An 8,667-nucleotide genomic window follows, 5' to 3' on the forward strand; every position below is an offset into this window, starting at 1 on the left:
TTATCTCTGTTTTCCCTAGGCTGTGCTGCCTTGCTCCACTCCCCTCTGCCTGCCGCCCGCTGGCCTGGCCTGTTCCAGGCAGAATGCCAGTTGATCAGGTTTCAGTCTGCTTGTGTTTGCTGTCTGTGACTGGACTAGCAGAAACCAATAAACACTACACTTCCCCCTCCGTTAAGGAACCATTCTTGCCGTGCCAAAAGGCACGAGGCATTACTTTTGACCTATAGGGAATTGCCTCTTTCTTCCGCCTTCTCCTCTTCCAACAACGTTTGCCCCCTTTTTTATTCTTTATCTAAATTCCTTAAATACCTGCCGATATGCAGCGTGCAACCTAACAAATACAGCCAATTAGAAGCTGACCTGGGCTCTGACACTCCTGGGAGAGGATGATTGAGTTATTTAATGTATCACTGTAACTGAATCTGTTATCCATCATGTTGTGGAACCCGGGACTCCATTAATCTTCTGTTCTGGGGAGGGAGACCACAGGGTACTGTTGGCGTGGTCCGGCTAGCTGCCCTGTTTCCAAATGTTTGAACCTCTCTGCCATATCTGGATTGAATTGGTCGGCCCCCTTTTTCTGTTTCATGTGGTTTGTCGTTGCAGCGGGGCTCATGTGGTTTGTATTGTCCTACAGATGGTTGGAGCACCACCGTCTTCATTTATGAACAAGATACCTACTGGGTTTGCTGATCTTTTTTTATGAGACGTAAACCTTGAGTCCTAGTCGAGTCCCATGTCCCTTGTGTTTGAGTCCAAGTCAGATTCCTTTATGCTCAAGTCACGAGCAGGGGTTCAAGTAAGGCAGTACGGTCCGGTACGGCATCCTGGCAAAATAAATAATGGGGGTATGCCATACCGGTAAAATGTGAGCCTATCACAATTAATACAACATGCCATTACTGCATGTCATCTGCATGAAAAATATGAGAAATTGACTGTAAACCGGGTAGTATACGCTCCAAATTGTGTTGTGGTTTGAGGAGAACACTCACATTTTGTTAAGGCGGAGATAAGTGGCCGAGACGGTTGTGGACAATGCGGAGATGAGTGGCTGACATCAATTCAGGCAAGTGTAGGCCTAATGACAATCACAGAATGTCATTACAATACACGTAGATGTTTTGTAACAAATGTCTCTTCCTTATCATCACATTTTATTGGTCAGATGTTATTGCGGGTGTAGCGAAATGCTTGTGTTTCTTGCTCCAACAATGCAGTAATATCTAGCAATTCACTACAATACACACAAAAGAAACAAACCTAAAAGTAAAACAATGGAATTAAGGAGTATATAAATATTAGGATGAAGAATGTCGGAGTGGCATATACTAAAATATAGTAGAATAGAATACAGTATATACATATAAGATGAGTAAAGCAAAAATTTGTAAACATTATTAAAGTGACTAGCGTTACATTATTAAAGTGGCCAGTGATTTCAAGTCTATGTATATAAGGCAACAGCTTCTAAGGTGCAGGGTTATGTAATGGTGTGAAGCCAAATAGTGATGGCTATTTAACAGTTTGATGGCCTTAAGATAGAAGCTGTTTTTTAGTCTCTCGTTCCCAACTGCACCTGTACTGACCTGATAGCGGGGTGAACAGGCAGTGGCTCGGGTGGTTGTTGTCCTTGATGATCTTTTTGGCCTTCCAGTGACATTGGGTGCTGTAGGTGTCCTGGGGGGGAAGTAGTTTTCCCCCGGTGATGCATTGGGTAGACCACAACACTCTCTGGAGAGCCCTGCGGTTGCGGGCGGTGCAGTTGCCATAACAGGTGGTGATACAGCCTGACAGGATGCTCTCAATTGTGGATCTTTAAAAGTTTGTGAGGGTTTTAGGAGCCAAGCCAAATTTATTCAGCCTCCTAAGGTTGAAGAGGTGATGTTGCGTCTTCTTCAACCACACTGTCTGTGTGGATGGACCATTTGAGAATGTCAGTGATGTGTACGCCTGGGAACTTAAAGATTTCCACTTTCTCCACTACGGAGCAGTCCGTCGATGTGGATAGGGGCGTGCTCCCTCTGCTGTTTCTTGATGTCCACAATCAGCTCCTTTATTTAGTTGACATTGAGTTAGAGGTTATTATCCTCCCACTCACAGGGTCTTGTTATTGTTGGTAATGATTGAGTTGGAGGCGTGCGTGGCCATGTAGTCATGGGTGAACAGGGAGTACAGGAGGGGGCTGAGCACGCACCTTTGTAGGGCCCCTGTGTTGAGGATCAGCAAAGTGGAGGTGTTGTTTCCTACCTTCACCACCTGGGGGCGGCCCGTCGGGAAGTTGCAAAGGGCGGGGTTCAGACCCAGGGCCCCTAGTTTAATGATGAGCTTGGAGGGTACTATGGTGTTGAATGCTGAGCTATAGTCAACGAACAGCACTCTTACATACAGTTGAAGTCGGAAGTTTACATAGTCACTAAAACTTGTTTTTCAACCACTTCACAAATTTCTTGTTAACAAACTATAGTTTTGGCAAGTCGGTTAGGACATCTACTTTGTGCATGACACAAGTAACTTTTCCAACAATTGTTTACAGACAGATTATTATAATTATAATTCACTGTATCACAATTCCAGTGGGTCAGAAGTTTACATACACTAAGTTGACTGTGCCTTTAAACAGCTTGGAAAATTACAGAAAATTATGTCATGCTTTAGAAGCTTATGATAGGCTAATTGACATCATTTGAGTCAATTAGAGGTGTACCTGTGGATCTATTTCAAGGCCTACCTTCAAACTCAGTGCCTCTTTGCTTGACAACATTGGAAAATCAAAAGAAATCAGTCAAGACCTCCATAAGTCTGGTTCATCCTTGGGAGCAATTTACAAACGTGCCACGTTCATCTGTACAAACATTAGTATGCAAGTATAAACACCATGGGAACACGCAGCCGTCATACCGCTCAGGAAGGAGACGCATTCTGTCTCCAAGAGATGAACGTACTTTGGTGCGAAAAGTGCAAATCAATCCCAGAACAACAGCAAAGGAACTTGTGAAGATGCTGTAGGAAACAGGTACAAAAGTATCTATATCCACAGTAAAACGAGTCCTATATCGACATAATCGACACATCGGGACAAAGATCATACTTTTGGAGAAATGTCCTCTCGTCTGATGAAACGAAAATAGAACTGTTTGGCCATAATGACCATCGTTATGTTTGGAGGGAAAAGGGGAAGGCTTACAAGCCGAAGAACACCATCCCAACCGTGAAGCATGAGGGTGGCAGCATCATGTTGTGTGGGTGCTTTGCTGTAGGAGGGACTGGTGCACTTTACAAAATAGATGGCATCATGAGGTAGAAAAATGATGTGGATAAATTGAAGCAGCATCTCAAGACAGTAAATTGAAGTGGGTCTAGGGTGGCAGCTAAGGTAGAAGTGTTATGATACTTGACTAGTCTCTCAAAGCACTTCATGATGACAGGAGTGAGTGCTACGGGACGATGGGCATTTAGTTCCGTTACATCTTGAAGCATGTGGGGACAGCAGACTGGGATAGGCAGAGATTGAAAATGTCCATAAACACTCCAGCCAGCTGGTCTGCGTATGCTCTGAGGACGCGGCTAGAGATGCCGTCTGGGCCGGCAGCCTTGCAAGGGTTAACACGCTTAAATGTCTTACTCACGTCGGCCACAGAGAAGGAGAGCCCACAGTCATTGGTAGCGGGCCGCGTTGGTGGCACTGTATTTTCCTCAAAGCGGGCAAAGAAAGTGTTTAGTTTGTCTGAAAGCAAGACGTCGGTGTCTGCGACGTGTCTGGTTTTCCCTCTGTAGTTCGTGATTGTCTGTAGACCCTGCAACGTACGTCACGTGTCTGAGCCGTTGAATTGTGACTCCACTTAGCCTGTTTTATTGCCTTACGGAAGGAATAACTACACTGTTTGTATTCTGCCATATTCCGAGTCACCTTGTCATGCTTAACTGCGTTGGTTCAAACTTTCAGTTTTGCGCAAATGCTGCCATCTATCCACGGTTTCTGGTTATGGTAGGTTTTAATAGTCACTGTGGGTACAACATCTCCTATACTCTTCCTGATAAACTCCATCACCATGTCTGTGTACTCGTCAATGTTATTCTCAGAGGCTACCCGGAACATATCCCAGTCCAAGTGATCAAAACAATCTTGAAGCGTGAATTCCGATTGATCAGACAAGCGTTGAATAGTCCTTAGCACGGCTACTTCCTTGTTTGAGTTTCTGGCTATAGGAAGGGAGGAGAAAAATGGAATTGTGACCAGATTTGCCAAAGAGAGGGCTGTGGAGGGTCTGCTAGGCATTTAGCAGTGGTCTAATGTTTCTTGGAGTGAGTGCTACAGTCAATGTATTTATAGAGCTTCGGTAGCGTTTTCCTCAAATTTGCTTTGTTAAAATCCTCAGCTACAATAAATGCGGCATCAGGATATATGGTTTCCAATTTGCATGAAGACTAGTGAAGTTCTTTGAGGGCCGTTGAGGGGAATATACACGGCTGTGACTATAACTGAAGAGAATTCTCTTCGGAGGTAATACGGTCGGCATTTGATTGTGAGGTTTTCTATGTCAGGTGAACAAAATGACTTGAATTTCTGTATGTTATCACAATAACACCATAAGTAGTTCATCCTGAAAAATACACCCCCACCTTTCTTCTTCCCGGAGAGTTATTTTTTCCTGTCTGCGCGATGTACTGAGAACCCAGCTGGCTGTATGGACAAAGGTAGTATATCCTGAGAGAGCCATGTTTCCTGTGAAACAGAGTAAGTTACAGTCCCTGATATCTCTCTGGAAGGAGATTCCCACCCTGAGCTTATCGAGAGACTGAACATTAGCGAGTAATATACTCGAAGCGGTGGATGGTGTACTTGCCTCCTGAGTCGGACTAGAAGTCCACTCCGAATACCTCTTCTCCGCAGGCGGTGTTTTGGATCAGCCTTTGGAATCAGTTCAATTGGCCTGGGGGGTTCGAACAAAGGATCCAATTCGGGAAAGTTGTATTCCCGGTCTTAATGCTGGTGAGTTACCACCAATCTGATAATATCCGGCTGTATGTATTAACACAAAATATTTCCTACAGCAATAAATAAAATCATTCAAAATAAGATACTACACCAGAAAGCATGATTTGGCCAGTGGATCATTAGCTTCTTTTAAAAACAAGCTGTGGACTGTTTTATATTGGATAGCCTACAGTCAGAAGGGCCCATAATTTGGGCAGCACGCGCTGGAAATACCAAATAGATGATTGTTAAATTGCAACTGTCAGTGAAGAGCAGAGAGACCCAGCCTGGCACAGTGCAATATTTAAAAATGCATTTGTGGAAAAACTGTTTGGAAAGCAAATGGCCATTGCTGTAAAGAGATGATAATGAAAAGACTCCAATCTGTCTTTCAGTCATCAAAATTCTTAATTTAATTGAGGGAACAGTAGCCTATTGGCACCAGCTGAGAACATCGTCCATATCCCCTGGTGAGGTGCATATTGACCGTCTTTATAAATTATGCAAAGAGAGATTTTCTGACAACAAAGTCACTACTGGTCGAATCCGAGTCCCCACTGTGGACTGCATTTGTTACTGTCCTGGACTGAGGCATTTGTTACTGTCCTGAACTGAGGCATTTGTTACTGTCCTGGACTGAGGCATTTGTTACTGTCCTGAACTGAGGCATTTGTTACTGTCCTGAACTGAGGCATTTGTTACTGTCCTGAACTGAGGCATTTGTTACTGTCCTGAACTGAGGCATTTGTTACTGTCCTGAACTGAGGCATTTGTTACTGTCCTGAACTGAGGCATTTGTTACTGTCCTGAACTGAGGCATTTGTTACTGTCCTGGACTGAGGCATTTGTTACTGTCCTGAACTGAGGCATTTGTTACTGTCCTGGACTGAGGCATTTGTTACTGTCCTGGACTGAGGCATTTGTTACTGTCCTGGACTGAGGCATTTGTTACTGTCCTGAACTGAGGCATTTGTTACTGTCCTGGACTGAGGCATTTGTTACTGTCCTGAACTGAGGCATTTGTTACTGTCCTGAACTGAGGCATTTGTTACTGTCCTGAACTGAGGCATTTGTTACTGTCCTGAACTGAGGCATTTGTTACTGTCCTGGACTGAGGCATTTGTTACTGTCCTAAACTGAGGCATTTGTTACTGTACTGAACTGAGGCATTTGTTACTGTCCTGGACTGAGGCATTTGTTACTGTCCTGAACTGAGGCATTTGTTACTGTCCTGAACTGAGGCATTTGTTACTGTCCTGGACTGAGGCATTTGTTACTGTCCTGAACTGAGGCATTTGTTACTGTCCTGAACTGAGGCATTTGTTACTGTCCTGAACTGAGGCATTTGTTACTGTCCTGAACTGAGGCATTTGTTACTGTCCTGAACTGAGGCATTTGTTACTGTACTGAACTGAGGCATTTGTTACTGTCCTGGACTGAGGCATTTGTAAATGTTCTAAGCTGCAACGATGAGAAAGGATGAGAAAGGCTGAGAAAGGCTGAGAAAGGATGAGAAAGGCTGAGAAAGGCTGAGAAAGGCTGAGAAAGGATGAGAAAGGCTGAGAAAGGCTGAGAAAGGCTGAAAAGCTGAGAATGGCTGAGAAAGGCTGAAAAGCTGAGAAAGGCGTGATCATAAGCTATATCTTTTCAAACAATACACCAGCATACCCCCATAAAGGCCTTTGTAGGAGATGACAATGTTTTGAGAATATATGGACAGGAGACAAATTGTGTACATACACATGGGCACACACAGTATGTTGTACACACACACACACACATACACACACAGAGTGAGAACACTGAAATTCTCTTATTCCTGTTGGACGGCCTGTAATATTCTTCATAGGTCTGAGAACAAAAACGCTGTCAGAGGAAAACAGAGGTATATCCTGAACAGTCTGGCACACAGCCTCTCTTTCTGACAGAATGTAAACAATGTTTATCTTTCTCCTACGCATTTACTGACTGACATTCTCTTCCTCTAGACTTATGTCACTTTCTTCAAGGTGAACATATTGATACAATTTGAGAAGTATTTCTGATGATTTGTTCTTGACTGAAATAGAAGATAACTTGGAGAAAGACAATGGACATTGCACAGTAAAAGCATTACACTAAAGCTACTAGATCAACAAAACACAACATGTAAGTCATCTGTCAACAAAGCTCTCTGCCGATTTTAAAGTAGGCCTAATCATTTTCTATAATGGCTTTTTAAACACAAATAATTACTCTAATTATAATGTAAAGTACTTTTTTTGTATTCCTCAAACAAATAACTTTCATTAATGATTTATAATGAACTAACATATTGTCTCAGTAGCCTGAGCTGTAGTTACCAAAAAGTGTCTGAAGTTAATTCGACCCCAAACTATTTTACGCTCCCTCTTCTCCATAAAGAACCATAAATCACTTTCCTGTAAACAGTAGTGACATGGAGCCTCATGTGTATTTTGATATACATTTAGGAGACCTCAAGCACTGAAACACTAGCTCTCCTCTGTTTGGGAGACAACTGTAGAGACGTTATAATCACATCTGTTTTGGTGGAAGCTCATTCCTGTGTGTTTGTGTGTGTGTGTGTGTTTTTCCTTTTGGAGACGTAAGCAGTAAGCACGTTGTACACAGATGCTATTGTGCTAATCATTGTGCTAATCTTCTTATTGCTACAAATTACGTTGTCGTGCTTAAGCATGATAATGCTACCAGTAACAATAATGCAGATACAGAGTCACGCTCTGCGTCGGCAGCTGTGTCGCCACCATAGGGTAGTCCTGGATCTCTGTAATATAAGTCCTTATGCGGGATTTAAAGGATTTCATTAAAATTGGATGCTTGCTGTTCCATTGTTAGTTTGCTGCTCCCGATATCTCTGTGTGGGTCTGTCTGTGTGAGCTGTGTCCTCCCTCCCAGCAGCTTTTCATCAGGTCATGGTCCTGCATTAGGCTCTCAACACCAGACGACAACTGGCAGCCTCAGCTCCTGAAACCCAGGAGAAGTGCTGAAAAACGCCCTTGATTATGTATGGCCATTATTAATTGTGAGAGAGGGGACCACAGCGATGATTTTTCTGGGGCATGGCGTCCGATGTGCCTGACCTTGGTACTTCTCTTATCTCTCTAATCCCAAGCTCATCCCTTTCCTGTCCACACCGGCTCAATATTGTGGCTCTGGGACTGACCCAGTACAGAGGAGGGCAAGGAGGGACCTAACAAGAAGTGAGTTAAACAGGCTGGGGATGAGATGGGGCACACACACATACACATGCAAGCATACACATACACACTCAGCAGTACCTTGATACTCCAATCCAGAGGGCCACTCTGGGGTCCAGGTGCAGGGTCTTAATGAACCAGGGAGTGAGGGTGGTGTTGTGTTCTCCCAAGCCCATGTGAAGTCTCACTCATCACCCCGCCCCTCTTTAACCCTGGATTAGTTTCCTCTTCCAGGTTTAGTGGCAGGATGCTGCCCTCAGCCTGGGCCTTTTCCCACTACCTGAACAGTGTGAGATAGCCTTTGTTTCCCTGGGGAAGGATATTACTGTAGCGCCTGCTGCATAGAGTTGACTTAGTAAAGCCAGCTTGGAGTTCTCACAACAGAAGTGGTTGTGCCCATCTGGCGTAGCAGACAGGACTCTTTGTTCCTAGTCCTTATGAATCCATCCTGTTATGGTTGTGTTGAGATAT

This window comes from Oncorhynchus mykiss, chromosome 11, assembly GCF_057628025.1.
Source record: "Oncorhynchus mykiss isolate SJ-2025 chromosome 11, ASM5762802v1, whole genome shotgun sequence".
Taxonomy (NCBI): domain Eukaryota; kingdom Metazoa; phylum Chordata; class Actinopteri; order Salmoniformes; family Salmonidae; genus Oncorhynchus; species Oncorhynchus mykiss.